This window comes from Lagenorhynchus albirostris, chromosome 7 (genome assembly GCF_949774975.1).
Source record: "Lagenorhynchus albirostris chromosome 7, mLagAlb1.1, whole genome shotgun sequence".
Classification (NCBI taxonomy): Eukaryota; Metazoa; Chordata; class Mammalia; order Artiodactyla; family Delphinidae; genus Lagenorhynchus; species Lagenorhynchus albirostris.
Window position 1 is genome coordinate 38,747,448 of NC_083101.1, and position 16,839 is coordinate 38,764,286.

A 16,839-nucleotide genomic window follows, 5' to 3' on the forward strand; every position below is an offset into this window, starting at 1 on the left:
TGCAGGGGACACAGGTTCATGCCCCGGTCCGGGAAGATCCCACATGCCATGGAGCGGCTAGGCCCGTGAGCCATGGCAGCTGAGCCTGCACGTCCGGAGGCTGTTCTCTGAAACAGGAGAGGCCACAACAGTGAGTGGCCCGCGTACCGCAAAAAAAAAAAAACAAAAAAAAAAACAAAATTGATACTGTTGTTGCCACTGTTGCTTCCCGAAATTAAAAGCCACAGCTCATATGTAGTAAGTGAGATATCCAAATATGAATGATCACAACCTAGGAAAAGCAGAACTCAGAAGAATCACTTTTTAATGCTTTAGAATAAGAGAGCAATGCATAAGGGAAAGACATTTGAATCGAGAACAAAAGGCCTGATTTCATGCTTCTTTCCCACCACTTTACGTACTAAGCAACCATGGGCAAGTCACTTTACTCCTATTGGCCTTAACTTTAACATCTATAAAGTGGGGATAATAGTCCCTTTTTTTACCGTCTTTACTGGATTCTTCATGTTATATGTTGAGAAAGTATTACAAAATGAGTGGCACTAGTAGTTATATAACCATATTTTGCTTTGTATATATAAAGAAATATTATACAATTAAGGCAAAATATGTAAACTTCAATTGCTTACATAATTATTGTATCAAGAGAGAAAAGTTGTTTCTATTACTCCACAAACATAAGAAAGACCTTATCACATTATAAAAAGCATAAAATGCTAAAGATATATCTAATTATATGTTATATCAAGGGTTACAATTTATGACTAAGATATAAGAAAAGATAGATGGCTATAAACTTGTATATTTAGCAGTATTAATAGCAGAAGTAACCAGTGCCAATCCTGTCAACTGGAATATTGACACTAGCAGAATATGACAGAATTATGAACACCATTTCTGAACACCCAAGCTCCAAGTTCCATGGGAACAAATTTCTCAGGCCACATAAGATATATTTACTTTCATTATATTATGGATCATATGATCTAAACAATCACTTTTAGCCTAAAAGAGTTAGTAGAATGTCTAAGTTGTGACCAAAGAATAATAAGGAAGACACGCTTCCTTATTAATAATAAGCACCTTCCCTTCTCCAGAAAATGTCAAAGGGTTATGCTAATATAATTTTCCACACAGTCTGAGCATCATAGTACTTCAAAGAACATTGCTTCAAAGCCAGACTCCCAGCCTGGAAATCTTCAAGCCATCTTTGACTCCTCCATCTCTTATATTCAATCAGTTATTAAATCTCCTGGATTTTTTCCTTAAAATTTCTCTCAAGTTTGTTCCTTTAATCTCCATTTTCTCTGCCACCATCGCAGTCCATGTCATCACCTTTTGTTAAAACTCTACCTCCTCCAGTTTTTTCTCCCTTGAACACAGCCTATAAAATTCTGCCTCTTTATCTCCCTAAAAATACTATTTATACTTACATCCTGCCACATCCTTGCCTTGGAGCCTGTAATCCAGTCAATCCTTTGATTCCAAGGGAGGAGCTTTTTAAAAAAGCACTGATGCCAAAGTTCTACCTGAAGAGGTTCTGATTTAATTCATCTCAGTCAGAGCAAGTCATGAATTTTTCTTTTAAAGTTCCTCTGGGCTTCCCTGGTGGCGCAGTGGTTGAGAGTCCGCCTGCCGATGCAGGGGACACGGGTTCGTGCCCCGGTCCGGGAAGATCCCACATGCCATGGAGCGGCTAGGCCCGTGAGCCATGGCAGCTGAGCCTGCGCGTCCGGAGCCTGTACTCCGCAACGGGAGAGGCCACAGCAGTAAGAGGCCCGCGTACCGCAAAGAAAAAAAAAAAGTTCCCCTGGTGTTTCTAACGTGTAGCCAGATTTGGGAACCACTGTGATGAATCTCTATTGCTCACTAAGTCAAGCTAGAACTCCTGTAGCAGTCACCGCAGGTGCTCTCCCCAGAGGCTTTACCATCCTACTGACCTTTCTGTGAGTCCATTCCTTGGCTTTGGGGTGATATGCTTTTAATAATTATCAGCACATACTACTCTCTTCCAATGACTGCCCTGAAGCTACTAGAGCTACTTTGTCCCTGCTCCTGCAAAGAAAACAGGAAGGGCCTGGGAGTTTACATCCCCTGGGGTAACCAGCAGCTGATGCCCAAATAATGTGGGAGTGTGACAGCCTAGCTCCCTTGCCTGGATTTGGACATATTCGGAGGTGTAATTTACACTTCAGAACTCCCTGGCAGGGTCAGGCTGAAACTGGGACTTTGCCTAAAAATACACACACTTATTTGGCTTCTTCCCCTTCCCTTCATGCCCTTACTCATTTCTCCTGGGAGTACTTCTCTAAGAAATCACTTGCACATGAATCCTCATCACAAGGTCTGCTTATGGAGACCCAAGGCAACCTAAGGCAACATCTTGGTCAAAACAGTTCATAACTTGTCACACCACGTTTTCTACAATTACCCAACATCCACCAGCAATGCTAGTTTTCTCATCCACTGTGCTTATTCCACACCACTTTTAAGCCTGCTATTTCCCCTCACCCAAGATGCCTCTTCCCTGCCTCTGTGACCATCAAAACTTCCCACCTTCCAAAAATAAGCTCTAGATATCTCCCCCATCCCATGCAGAGCCCAAGGCCCTACCCATGATAAGTGCTCAATAAATGTGGGTTGAACTGGTGCTGCCTCCTCCATCAAACTCATCCTGACAATTCCAGCACAGGTAACTCTAGCTGTCTTCTCTAACTTGTATATTTAATGTCAGATCCACAATCAGCTGTTGATTCTTTCAACCAATATTTGTGTGATTACTATGTATCAGGAACTGTGCTCATCACAGGGAGTGAAACAGTGACTGAGGATATTTCTGCCAGCATGGAGCTTACAGTCAAGTTAAGGATGCAGACATTAGGCAAATAATCACACAAATAAATGTTAATTTATAACCATGAACATCTAAGATGAGATAAATGGTGCTGTGAGAGAATATATGAGTAGTAATGTCCTTATCTAGGATTTCTCTGAGTAATAATGAAGAAAGAACAACCTAAAATTACTGTCCTGTTTTCTATTCTAGGGGTTCTTAGACCCCCTTCCTCTGTAAAATTGCCTACAAATTTTATGTAACTATGTATTATTGTATTAACAGATTTTCAAGGAGTCCATGACCCAAAATTCTGCACAATGTTAACCCTGTAGAAAATAATGCCATGTTTATTAACTGACTCCTACATGTGCTTTATCTATCTTATCTGTAGGTCCTTGTTTATAGAAATATTAGCATTTTTGTTTTGTATCACATATCATTTAGTTTAATGTTAGACACAGGCACATCACTTAACAAATATTTGTTTTCCTCCCCCTGTTTTCAGCCTGAGTATTTCTACAGAACTCAGACCCTCAAAAACAAACTTTAAAAGTGTCTTTATTTTCTTTATTGAATAAGAGCACATTTTGAGCAGTTGTGGTTGGAGTGACAATGATTATCTGGTTTTTCTCTGGGTACCAGGAAAACAAGAGCAACAAAACAGGATTTGCATGTTAAAACCTGCCTGTGCTACGCTAGTGCCAAACAATTGTCACTACATTTCTTCAGAGTTCTGTTTCTTCAGGGAGTTAACACTTTCATTCTGGGAACTCCCTGCTGCATCCCCAAACCTTAGCTACCCTAAAAGTATATTACCAGGTAAAAGCAGAAAACATTCATTTCATACACAAAAAGATGAAAGCTGATTACTTAATCAGTTATACTGATCAATTTAAAAGAAAAACAATGAAAAATTAAAATTTCATTTAAAATGCCACTGGAAAATATTTGTGACTATTACACATACACTGAAAATAAGTGTTACATATGTATAAACTAAAAAATATGTGTTTATATATACTAGAAATAAATATGCTTTCAATATGTATATTTATATATGTTGCAGATAAATTAATGTATATAAAGGCCATAATTTTTAACTGACATCAACAAATACCTGAACATAAAATAATAAAATAAATAAGATTATCCCAGATTCCAATATATTGTTAAAAATGCAATAATTTCAACAACTTGTACTTGAATCTCAGGTCCAGAAGACCTGAAATAATGGTGCAAAACGTGAAAAACACAGAAACCACAGAAAATATTAAAACAATACAATAAACTGTTAAATCAAAGTACAAAAAAACCTTCAAGTTTATTGTCCTCAACACCTATCAAAGACTGAAAGAGAGAAAAAGACTAATATAATGCCATATTCTCAATTCATGCTTTTCTTAAACTTCAAGCTCTGAGTCTCAAAGATAGGTTGTTACTAGGATATCTGAAGAGATGACACCATATGCGCACATCAATATTTTAACTGACTGCCACTCTTGAATGATCCAGGGACCAAACACCAAATTTCTAAAATTTACTTCCTTTTCCCATAGGTTGACAACCCTGTGCCCCTGTATTCCTGCTTAGCACTTCCATGATAGGTATACAGATAAAGGAAGAGGAAGTTAGATGCAAATAATGTTGGCGCTTAACAACAATTCAGGTATAAGGTTTGATATAGTAATTGAAATCCATAGTTCAATCTCAAAGCAAGATTGGATTTATAGTTTTCCTTTCCTGTTAGCATATGGGATCAAATGCATGCTAAGTAGTTATACATTAGAAACCAAGTCTCAAAGATGACTTTAGGAAGGTAGCATCAGGTAAAAAATTACTGTCCATACAGGGAATGATGACAAGGAATGATGACAAGGAATGAAAGAGTATAAGGCAATCTAATTTTGCCATCTCTTGCTTCTACTTTCTAGGGCTTTGAAGCAAAGATCAGTGTTTCCTAACATTTTGTCCTCCCAGGAATGTAGTACTCCCATAGACATTGTCAACAATTCTTCATGCTAACTCTACGCTTTCTTTTGCCGCTTCAATGCAAGTAAAGATAAACTGATTTTACTGTAAATACAGATGGTTTTGATTTAGCTCCCATTTTTAAACTAATTTATTCTTAAATGTCAGCATTTTAATTATTAATGGCAAATTATCTGCTACCCACTTCATGAGTAATGAAGATTGACCAATATGTTGATATCCCAAAGTGGACAGCTGCTGACCATAAACAATTAACACTAACTTGCCTACTCTAACCAAGGAACTAAAGAACTGTGAGATAACTAACATGGCATCCTACAACTGAAAAAAGAAATACTTAGTAGCCATTTAGTCCTGTATTTTGCAACTCCTCTGTCAGGAACTCTCATATGCAATGAAAGACTACCAAATTTTTCTTTCCTTCCCTACTGACACTTTTAGCCAGGGTGAGGGGAATAAAGGTGATAGTAACCATAGTAGAAAGGAGATAGGCTAATAAATATGATGGAGGAGGTTTCACATGTGTATTATATATATAATATGATTATGGATGAGTGCTATGGAAGAAACAATGTCTAGAGGTCAGGAAAATGGCAGCCGCACTGTGCCCCAAGAAGGGTCACTGGGCTGTCACTGACCAGGAAAGACTCACTAAAAGCAGTGGGATAGGACTTCAATGTTTTTACTTCACTTCACAGTCAGCCAAAGTACTGCATTTTTCAAACTGGATTCATACTTGGGTTGCTTTCACTATGTAAATAAAACAAATGAAGAATTTTTCAATAACAATGGATCATTTACTTGGCATATTAAACCCCTCCCCCAACACCACCCCCCAACCCCGCCACTACCACGACCCTTAAGCCAAGGCACTCCTCCAATGACTTTGATTGAGCCTTTTGTAGAATTATGAACTTGGAGAGCTTTTTAAAGGAGAAACGAACAAACTGAACGCCAGGTGGGATTTAGCCAAAGCTGTCACAGCTCTGGTTGTTACCCCTCATAATCCATCTTGCTGAATCAAAAAGCAAACTGTGAACAAACAGCTTAGGCAGTTTGTTTGAAGATACACTCCTGTCTTTCTAGGAGGGATTAAGTCATGGCTACAGTTTGTTTGGAAAATGATTATCCACATGAAAATTATTAAATTCATGTGACATCTCTTTGTGCTGAAATGTTTTATAACTTTTCGCCTCTGGATCATAGTGACAATGATGCTGTAGTTTTTATACTAAAACACAGGCTCTCTCCACAGTCTTTCAAAAAGTCGTCAATTTTTTTTGCATTTGCCACAAGCATACAGAAGATGTTGACTTTCAAACTTTTAAATAATAAGGGTTCAAGCTCTGCCTTTAAAAGGCATCACAGCAATACCAGATGTGGAGAGAAGAGGATTATTTTCAGCTTTTATTCTAAACACTGGATTCCATAAAAGCCACATTCATACCCTGCCGGGGGAGACAGATTAAGTGGCTGAGACCTTGAGCAAGAAAGGAAGAATAAAGGCAACCCTGTGATACATCAGAAGTAAAGTGTTTTCCCTTAGAGTATAGAATGGAGTGATATTAAATTTTCATTGTGGTAAGCAGATCTAAACCTTGGAATACAGTATAATCTCTAAATATCTAAGCAATCAGCCTCTTATATCACCAAATATTGCATTTTTGATACTCAACATATTTTGGTATGCAGGTAACTCTTGAATTGAGGTGAGAAGAGAGGCTGGGGGAGGAGGGTGTTATTCAACAAACACCAAATGGTTGCTATGTTTCAGGCACCATGGTGGGTCTTGGATAAACAGGCTTAATAAAACACTGGCCCTCTCTTCTTATACTCATAGTCTAGTAAGTGAGACAGACACGTAAACAACAGATTACTAACCATTGTGATAAAGAGCACAATAGAAGGGTAACCATTATGTTGATTAAGCAGAACTCCATAGAATGCAGACAAAAAAAAAAACCCAAACAACTTCATTCATTCCCTTTATACTAGGTCTTTTATAATCAATCTGCAGATTCATTTTTTTCTCTTGTCCTTTGAAGAAAATTTTGGGTAAGGGAAGGTCCCATAATTTTCTTAGACACTCTTAAGTTACTTTTAGTGCCAAGAATAATCTAGCTCAGTAATAATAACGTCTAGTCCAGTTTATTAATCAAAACACCAACTTGATTTAAAGTTAAAACTTCTTCCCTCTGCCAACTGGTAGTAGTTTCAAGCTGGGACACTTAAAGTGGAGGAGAAGGGTATGGTCTTCTTTTTTCTCTATTTCCTCCCTTGCATTCTTTAACCCATCCAACTCCCATCTCCACACACAAAATTGCTTCTGTCTCCATCAGGGATGGAACTAGGCAAAGAGAGAAGAAAGCATCAGGAAATGTCTTAACTTGACTGGTACTATTAGAATCTGAACAAAGCAAATTCTTTCTCTAATAAGGTAAATTTATTTATTTACTTATCCCACGAATATTAATGGAACACCAATTACATTTTAAGAACTGTTACAAACACTGAGGACACATAATAAAAAAATCAAAGTCCCTGATTCCATGGACTTTACAGTCTAGTGGGGGCTATAAGTCAACATACATTATACTAAATATATATAATTTATTCAGATAGATTGTATGTAAAATACAATGTTAATTATATAAAAAATATGTTGGATGGTGACAAGTGCTATGGAAAAATATTAAACAGGAAAGGGGGATAAGGAGCATGAGAGGTAGGTTAATTTTACTTAGGGCAGTCAGGAAAGCTTTTTCTGATAAGGTGATATTTAAGCAAGAGACCTGAAAAAAACTGAAGGATTTAAGCCAAGAAAATATCAGATTAAAGAGCATTCCGGCCTGAGAGAATAATAACTGCAAAGGCCCTGAGGTAGGCAAATGTTTAGTATGTTCAAAGAACAGCAAGAAGGCCAGTAGTATGGCTAGAGTAGAAGAAGAAAAGGAAAGAATGTTGGAGATGAGGCCAAAGAAGTAGAAAAATCTTAGATCAAATGTAAGGTATGCAGAGGCCATTGGGCTTTTTTCTGAGTTAAAAAGAGAAGCTCCTGGAAGTTTTGAGCAGAGAAGTAAAATGATATAATGTATGTTTTTAAAATATCAGTCTGGCTTCAAGGTGGAGAATAGATGGTAAGGCAAACATGGAAGCAGGAAGACAATTCGGAAGCTACCAGAAGAATTTAGGCAAGAGATGACAGTAGCTTGAATCACTATGCCTGAGTAGGAAGCAGGTAGAGAGCATTAGACAGATTCTGAATATACTATAAAAGATTTAATGATGGACCAATTATGGGTATGAGAGTGAGAAAAAAGTCAAAGCTAACTGCAAAATTTTTGACCTCAGAAACTCAAAGAAGGATGTTGCTACTTACAGAAATAGGGGAAAATGTGAGAAGGTAAGGTTCGACTTAAAAAACAAACAAGCAAAGGAAACAAAAGCAAATAAACAAATGGGACTACATCAAACTAAAAAGTACAGCAAAGAAAACTACCAACAAAACAAAAAGGCCACCGGTTGAATGGGAGAAGAAATCTGCAAACAATATATCCAATAAGGAGTTAATATCAAAGTATACAAAGAACTCATATAACTTAATATCAAAAAAACAAACAATCCAATTTAAAAATGGGCAGAGGAACTGAACTGATATTTTTCCAAAGAAAATGGCCAACAGGCACATGAAAAGATGCTTAACATCACTAATCATCAGGGAAATACAAATCAAAACCACAATGAGATATCACCTCACACGTGTAAGAATAGTTATTATCAAACAGACCAGCTGGGCCTGGCGCGTTGGCGCTCCCACTGCCACCTCCGCCGCCGCCACCGCCGCCCACCTGCCACAGGGAGCGAGCTCAGGGCCCCGGCCGTGCTGCGCCATGGCCCTGTACCGCACGGAGGAGCACGGCCAGCCCCACTCTCCCGGTTACCACCTCTTTTTCAAGAATGTAGCTGGTCACTACATTTCCCCTTTCATGATATTCCTCTGAAGAGGAAAATGGCATTCCTACAAAGAGAGCACGAAATGATGAATATGAGAATTTGTTTAATACGGTTGTAGAAGTACCTCCGTGGACAAATGCTAAAATGGAGATTGCCACAGACGAGTCATTGAATCCCATTAAACAAGATGTAAAGGATGGCAAGCTTCCCTATGTGCAAATATCTTTCCTCACAAGGGTTATATATGGAATGATGGTGCCCTCCCTCAGACTTGGGAAGATCCCCATCGAAAAGATAAGAGCACAGACTGCTGTGGAGATAATAATCCTATTGCTACTTGTGAGATACGCTCAAAGGTTCTTTCTCGTGGAGATGTTGTTCATGTGAAGACCCCTGGAATTCTGGCTCTTATTGATCAGGATGAAACAGATTGGAAATTAATTGCTATCAATGTGAATGATCCTGAAGCCTCAAAGTTTCATGATATTGAAGATGTTAAGAAGTATAAACCTGGTTACTTAGAAGTTATGCTTAATTGGTTTAGATTTTATAAGATACCAGAGGGAAAACTGGAAAACCAGTTTGCTTTTTTTTTTTTTTTTTTTTTTTGTGGTATGCGGGCTTCTCACTGTCGTGGCCTCTCCCGTTGCAGAGCACAGGCTCCGGACGCGCAGGCTCAGCGGCCATGGCTCACGGGCCCAGCCGCTCCGCGGCATGTGGGATCCTCCCGGACCGGGGCACGAACCCGTGTCCCCTGCATCGGCAGGCGGACTCTCAACCACTGCGCCACCAGGGAAGCCCAACCAGTTTGCTTTTAATGGAGAATTCAAGAACAAGGCTTTTGCTCTTAAAGTTATTAAATCTACTCATGAATATTGCAAAGCATTGCTTATGGAGAAGTGTGATGGAGGGGCTATAAATTGGACAAACGTGCAGGTATGTGATAGCCCTTTCCACTGCTCTCAAGAGGAAGCTAGATCATTAGTTGAATCGGTGTCATTTTCACTGAATAAAGGAAGTAATGAAGAAGATCAAGTATGGCACTTCCTTGGCAAGTGATGAGAACGTTTGAAGTTCTGCCATCAGGATTCCAGTCTCTAAGAACTACAAGACTCCCATCTCCCCCAAGTGCTAGAAACAGGCAGATCTATGAGAATTTGCTAACTTCCTGTTGAAACTTTTTTTTCAAACTTTTTCATATGCAATGTGTAAATAAACATTGAAATTTTTGAAGAAAAAAAGACAACAAATGACAAGTGTTTGCAAGGATGTGAAAAAAGAAAGAAAAAGGAAACCTCATGCACTGTTGGTGGGAATGTAAATTGGTGAGGCCACTATAGAAAACAGTATGGAGGTTCCTCAAAAAACTAGAAACAGAACTACCACATGATCCAGAAATCTCACTCCTGGGTATATATCTGGAAAAAATGAAAGCACTAATTTGAAAGGATACATACACACCAATGTTCACAGCGGCACTATTTATAACAGGCAAGATACCGAAGCAACCCAAGTGCCCATCAACACATGAATGACTGAAGATGTGGTGTGTGTATATATATATATATATATATATATATATATATATATATATATATACATACAATGGAATATTACTCAGACATAAAAAAAGAATGAAATTCTGCCATTTGCAACAACATGGATGGACCCAGAGTGTATTGTGCAAAGTGAAATAAGTCACAGAGAAAGACAAAAAGACATAATGTATGATTTTATTATGTGTGGATTCTAAAAAAACAACAAATGAACAAACATAACAAAACAGAAACAGAGCCATAGATACAGAGAATAGATTGTCAGAGGGAAGGAGGGTGGGGGATGAGCAAAATAGGTGAGGGAGATTAAGAGGTACAAAATTCCAATTACAAAAATAAATGAGTCATGGGGATGTGTACAGTGTAGAGAATATAGTCAATAATAATGTAATATCTTTGTTTGGTGACAGTAACTAGTATAGTGGTGATCATTTTGTAACACACAGAAATACTGAAACACGATGTTTCACTATGTGAAACTAACATACTGTTGCAGGTCAATTATACTTCAAAAACAAACAAACTCAGAAAAGGAGATCAGATTTTGTGGTTACCCAAGGTGGAGGTGGAAGGAGGCAGAATTGAATAAAAGTGGTCAAAAGATACAAACTTCTAGTTATAAAATAAGTAAATACTAGGGATGTAATATACAACATGATTAATATAATTAAGACTGCTGTATGTATGAAAATTGTTAGGAAAGTAAACCCTAAGAGTTCTCATCACAAGGAAAAAATACTTTTTATTTTGAATCTATATGTGATGATGGATGTTCACTAAACTTATTGTGGTAATGATTTCATGATGTATGTAAGTCAAATCATTATGCTGTACACTTTAAACTTAGTGCTGTATGTCATTTATATCTCAATAAAACTGAAAGGAAAACAAAAACAAAAACAAGGGTTCTGTTTTGTTCATGTTGAATTAAGCTTCCTATTTAACAGCTAAAATCAATCTCCAAAACTGGAGATTAGAGAAGCCCAGCCTAGTCAGCAGTACTTAAAGACATGAAAAGGGAACTGTGTGGGTGGAAAAGTGATCCCAGGCCAAAGAGAATAGCTGATACCACATTTAAGATACTGATAATTATTAGAAGAAATACATTACCATTAATGAATCAAATATCACCCTTAAAGATTCCTTAATTTTAAAACATGTAAATGTGAAGAATTATAACATTTTATACCTGATTCTAATGATAACCATAAATTTTAAAAAATAAAATGGTAGCTGGCAGGTTAGAAAATTATCAAAAGGTTTTCCAACTAAAAAGAAACATTTTTAAATAAATGCTTTAAATAAACTCAGAGATTTCCTCATAGCTGCAACTTGGAATCAGTTGTTTTTATTTCCACTAAAAATATAAAGTCAGGAAGTTTTTTTATAAAGACAATTACATATCATATAATTCATTTCCCATTTGCAGTATGACAGTATGATCATCTCCTGAGATATCAAACTAAGATTTTGCTTCTCTTGGCAGTGATAACATAGTATAAATACCTACAAATGTAAAATGAGAGATTCTACTCTATTTAATATTTTCAAAGATTAAATTATCAAATGCAGATTAAACTATCAAACAAAACTCTATTATGCATGTTTTCACGTTGCATAAATACTGTCCCATGTAGACCCCAAGTTGAGAGAGGAAGAATTAATATTGGTCTACCAAACATCACAAGTGTTTCCTCTTTTAAGAAGAATGGGAGACAGATTTCTCACTACTGGAGAAGGAAGTTACAGATAATGGAGAGGAAGAAAACTACAATGAATCCTACAGTGTTGGATATTTAACTGGAATTGGAGGTATTAGTGTGAACTCACAGCTTTCAATATATACAGACACAAAAAATATATAGATGCATATTATATGTACATTATAATATGTATTACGTGTTATATAAACACACACACACATATATATGTATATATGTATATATATATTTTTTATACACACACACACACACACACACACACACACATATATGTGTGTGTCCACTGAGAAGACATGGAACAGTAACACCCCGATAGCAACGAACATACTTACCACAGTTAGAACCTACTAATGGCTTCTAAATACCATACTCCAGCAAATTAAACCAGGGCATTTTGGAGAAATGGCTGATTCTAGGATTGGTTGCCAGAAAATACAAGATGCTCCTGACACATGTTGTATGATAAAGTAAGGAAATGTTCAAAGAATGATAGAGATATGTCAAAAGGATCCAGAAGCCAGTTTGAAGGGGCTCCCACTGTCCAAACCTGAGACAACATAAACATCAAAATAAATATTGATTACATGGGAATTCCCTGGTGGTCCAGTGGTTAGGACTCTGTGCTTCCACTGCAGGGAGCCCAGGTTTGATCCCTGCTCGGGGAGCTAAAATCCCACAAGTCACTCAGCGTGGCCAAAGAAAAAAGAAAAATAAATAAATAAATATTGATTACAGACTATAATTAACCAAATAAAATAGAAAACCATGAGCCCATGTGAATATAAATGAATGAATGAATGAAAAGTGTGATGAATGGAAAGATATATACAGAGTCTCAAAGTACCTCTACTCAAAAAAAAAAGGAAAGCTTTATAGTATAAAAGTCTGGCAGACAGACAACACCTTAACCAAGTGATTAAATTGAACATCATTGGTAACGGGATTAATGAAAATCATGCATCACCTGATAGGATAAAATAAGAAACCAGCCTCGCTTGTGCGCTATTCCTACCAAAGACATATAACCTAAAACTAACATGAGGAAACATCAGACAAACCCAAATTGAAGACATACTACAAAATAACTGGCTTGTACTATTTAACATTTATAAAAGTCAAGCATCAATAAAGAACTGTTCCAGGCTTCCCTGGTGGCGCAGTGGTTGAGAGTCCGCCTGCCGATGCAGGGGACACGGGTTCGTGCCCCAGTCCGGGAGGATCCCACATGCCGTGGAGCGGCTAGGCCCGTGAGCCATGGCCACTGAGCCTGCGCGGCCAGAGTCTGTGCTCCGCAACGGGAGAGGCCACAGCAGTGAGAGGCCCGCGTACCGCAAAAAAAAAAAAAAAAAAGAACAGCCTGACCCAGAAATTCCATTTCTAGGTATACACTCTAGAGAAGCACTTGCAAATATGCACAGTGAGGCATATAGAAAGTGGTTCATGGCAGCACTGTTTATAATAATGAAAAATAGGAAACAAATGTGCAGCAATCCAAAAAAAGATGATTACCCATTTAAAGAACTATTATGCAGCAGTTAAAAGGAGTGAGGTACATCTAAAAGCTATTACAGGTAAACTGACAAGACACCTGGTGAATAAAAGAACCATGCTGTAGAGCAACATATACAATATGATACATTTTTATAACTATACATATTCTAGGTCAATGTATAGCATATCAAACTGATAATAGTAATTGAGTGTTTACCTCGTAGGAAAGGCTGATCACTGGGAGTCTTTAGACTTATGGAGACTGTTTTAATTTTTTAACTCAGATAATCTAATAATGCATTACTTACATAAGTAAAAATAATTTTTAAAAATACTCCTGACCATGAGTCTACAGTCTATCTTGGGAGTATAGCAGACAATGAGAACGCTAGTGTTTCTCCGTCAACCATACTTTTCCATCCAATTCATCTAATATTTGAGAATGATATTCCCACTTCATGTTATCATGGGGGGAAATCAACCTAGTGCCTTTCTGATCATAAAGGTGAGCCCACAAAATTTTGCAGGACAGCAGCCAAGACGGCAGAGTAAAAAGACCCTGAGCTCACATCCTCTCACAAGCACACTAAAATCATAACTATCTGCAGAATAACCATAGATAAAAAAAGATTGGAGCCTACCAGAAAAGATCTTCTACAGCTAGAGACATAAAGTAGGAACCACAGCAAGACCAGTAGGAGGGGTGGACTCGTGATATAATCAAATCCCATACCCCTCCCTGGGTGGGTGACCCACAAACTGGAGAATAATTATATTGCAGAGATTCTCCCACAGGAGCGAGAGTTCTGAGCCCCACGTTAGGCTCCCCAGCCAGGGGGTCTGGTGCTGGGAAGATGAACTCCCAGAGCATTTGGCTTTGAAGTCCAGCAGGGCTTAATTGCAGGCGCCCCACAGGACAGGGAAAAATAGAGACCTCACTCTTCAAGGGCACATAAAAATCACACATACACTGGGACTCAGGGCAAAAGAATTAATTTGATAGGAGCTTGGGCCAGACCTACCTGCTAGTCTGGGAGAGTCTCCTGTTTGGGGGGTGGGGGGAGCTGCAGCTCACACTGGGGACATAGACACTGGTGGCAGATATATTAGGGAACATTGCTGACGGCTGACATCTTGGCTCATTAGTTCCAAGACCTGGACCAACCAAACAGCCTGCGGGCAACACTGCTGGGACACCTCAGACAAACAACAAAATGGGACACAGCCCCATCCATCAGTAGATAGGCTAACTAAAGACCTCACAGCCACCTCTGGGCTTGTCCCTAGACATGGCCCAGCGCACCAGAGGGCCAATACCCAGATCCCCCCACCAGTGGACAGGCACCAGCCCCTCCTACCAGGAAGCCAGACCAAGCTACTAGACCAGCCTCATCCACCAGAACCATGAACACTATGATCCCACAAATCAGGCCATATGCCGTACCTGGTACCAGCTGGGCCCTGGCCTGGCCCACTAGCAGGGACACCCAGACCCCATACCCAAATGTGTCAGGAACTGACACCCCTCCACACCCAACGATCTATTGATAAAGTAAGCTCTGATTTCCCTGGGACCTGCAGGCAGACTCCAGGAAACCAGTTCTGCCTGCCAGTGGACCAGCACTAACCCCAGGATCTGGCCTCATCTGCCAGTGGGTAGGCAACAGCCCCAGAGCCTTCAGGACCCTGATTCCACCCACCACTGAACCGGCACTAGCATCAAGATTCCACAGCCAGCCACGTCATGACCAGACCCCACTAAACAGCAGCCAGCAGCATCTGCACAAGGCAGCCTGGGAACCAACTAGACCTGGGGCCTACCAGACCACCCACATAGTTAGTCCACCACAACAGAAGGACCCATGTAGCCCTCTTAGGGTATACCTCTAAAGCATATAGCTTGGGTGACGAGAGGGGAGTGCACTGCTGGGACGCATAGGACACCTACTACAGAGGGCCACTTCTCCAAGGTGAAGAAACGTAACTAACTTACCACATACATAAAAATATAAATAGCAACTTAGACAAAATTAGGACATAAAAATATAAATAGCAACTTAGACAAAATTAGGCAGCAGAGGAATATGTTCCAGACGAAGGAACAAGATAAAACCCCAGAAGAAGAACTAAGTGAAGTGGAGATAGGAAATCTACCTGAGAAAGAGTTCAGAGTTGTGATGATAAAGATGATCAAAGACTTGGAGGAGAACGGATGCACAGAACAAGAAGTTACAAGTTTTTAACAAAGAGTTAAAAAATATATAGAATGACCAAACAGAGATGAAGAATACAATAACTAAAATTTAAAATACACTGGAAGGAATCAATAGTAGACTAAATGATTCAGAAGAACAAATCAGTGACCTGTAAGACTGAGTAGTGGAAATCATTGCCATTGAACAAAAAAAAGAAAAAAAAAAAGAATGAAAAGAGGACACATAAGAGACCTCTGGGACAACATCAGGTGTGCTAATATTTGCATTATGTGGGTCCCAGAAGGAGAAGAGAGAGAGAAAGAACCTGAGAAAATATTTGAAGAGATAACAGCTGAAAACTTCCCTAACCTGGGAAAGGAAATAGTCACCCAAGTCCAGGAAGCACAAAGAGTCCCATACAGGATTAACCCAAAGAGGAACACACCAAGATATTGTCATCAAAAGGACGAAAAGTAAAGATAAAGAGAGAATAGTAAAAGCAGCAAGGTAAAAAAAAAACAAGTAACATACAAGGGAACTTGTTCAGCAGAAACTCAGCAAGCCAGAAGGGAGTATCACAATATATTTCAGATTCTTTTCCTATCTAGATTGTTACATAATATTGAGCAGAGTTCCCTATTCTATACAGTAGGTCCTTGTTGGTTATCCATTTTAAATACAGCAGTGTGTACATGTCAATCCCAAACTCCCTATCTATCCCTTCCCACCACCCTTCCCTCCTGGTAACCATAAGTTCGTTATCGAAGTCTGTGAGTCTGTTTCTGTTTTGTAAAAAAGTTCATTTGTATCTTTTTTTTTAGATTCCACATATAAGCGATATCATACGATATTTCTCTTTCTCTGTCTGACTTACGTCACTCAGTATGACAATCTCTAGGTCCATCCATGTTGCTGCAAATGGCAGTATTTCATTCTTTTTAATGGCTGAGTAAGAATTTGAAAAAGAATGGGTACATGTATATGTATAACTGAATCACTTTGCTGTACACCTGAAATTAACACTATTATTAATCAACTATACTCCAATATAAAATAAAAAGTTAAAAAAAATAAAGTGATGAAAAGGAAAACCCTAC

The 16,839-nt window shown here is 38.6% G+C and overlaps 1 pseudogene; it reads left to right on the forward strand.

Moving 5' to 3' along the window:
• The first annotated feature begins 8,565 nt into the window (after positions 1 to 8,565).
• LOC132522618 (inorganic pyrophosphatase 2, mitochondrial-like) lies at positions 8,566 to 9,942 on the forward strand (annotated as a pseudogene).
• The last annotated feature ends 6,897 nt before the right edge of the window (positions 9,943 to 16,839 follow it).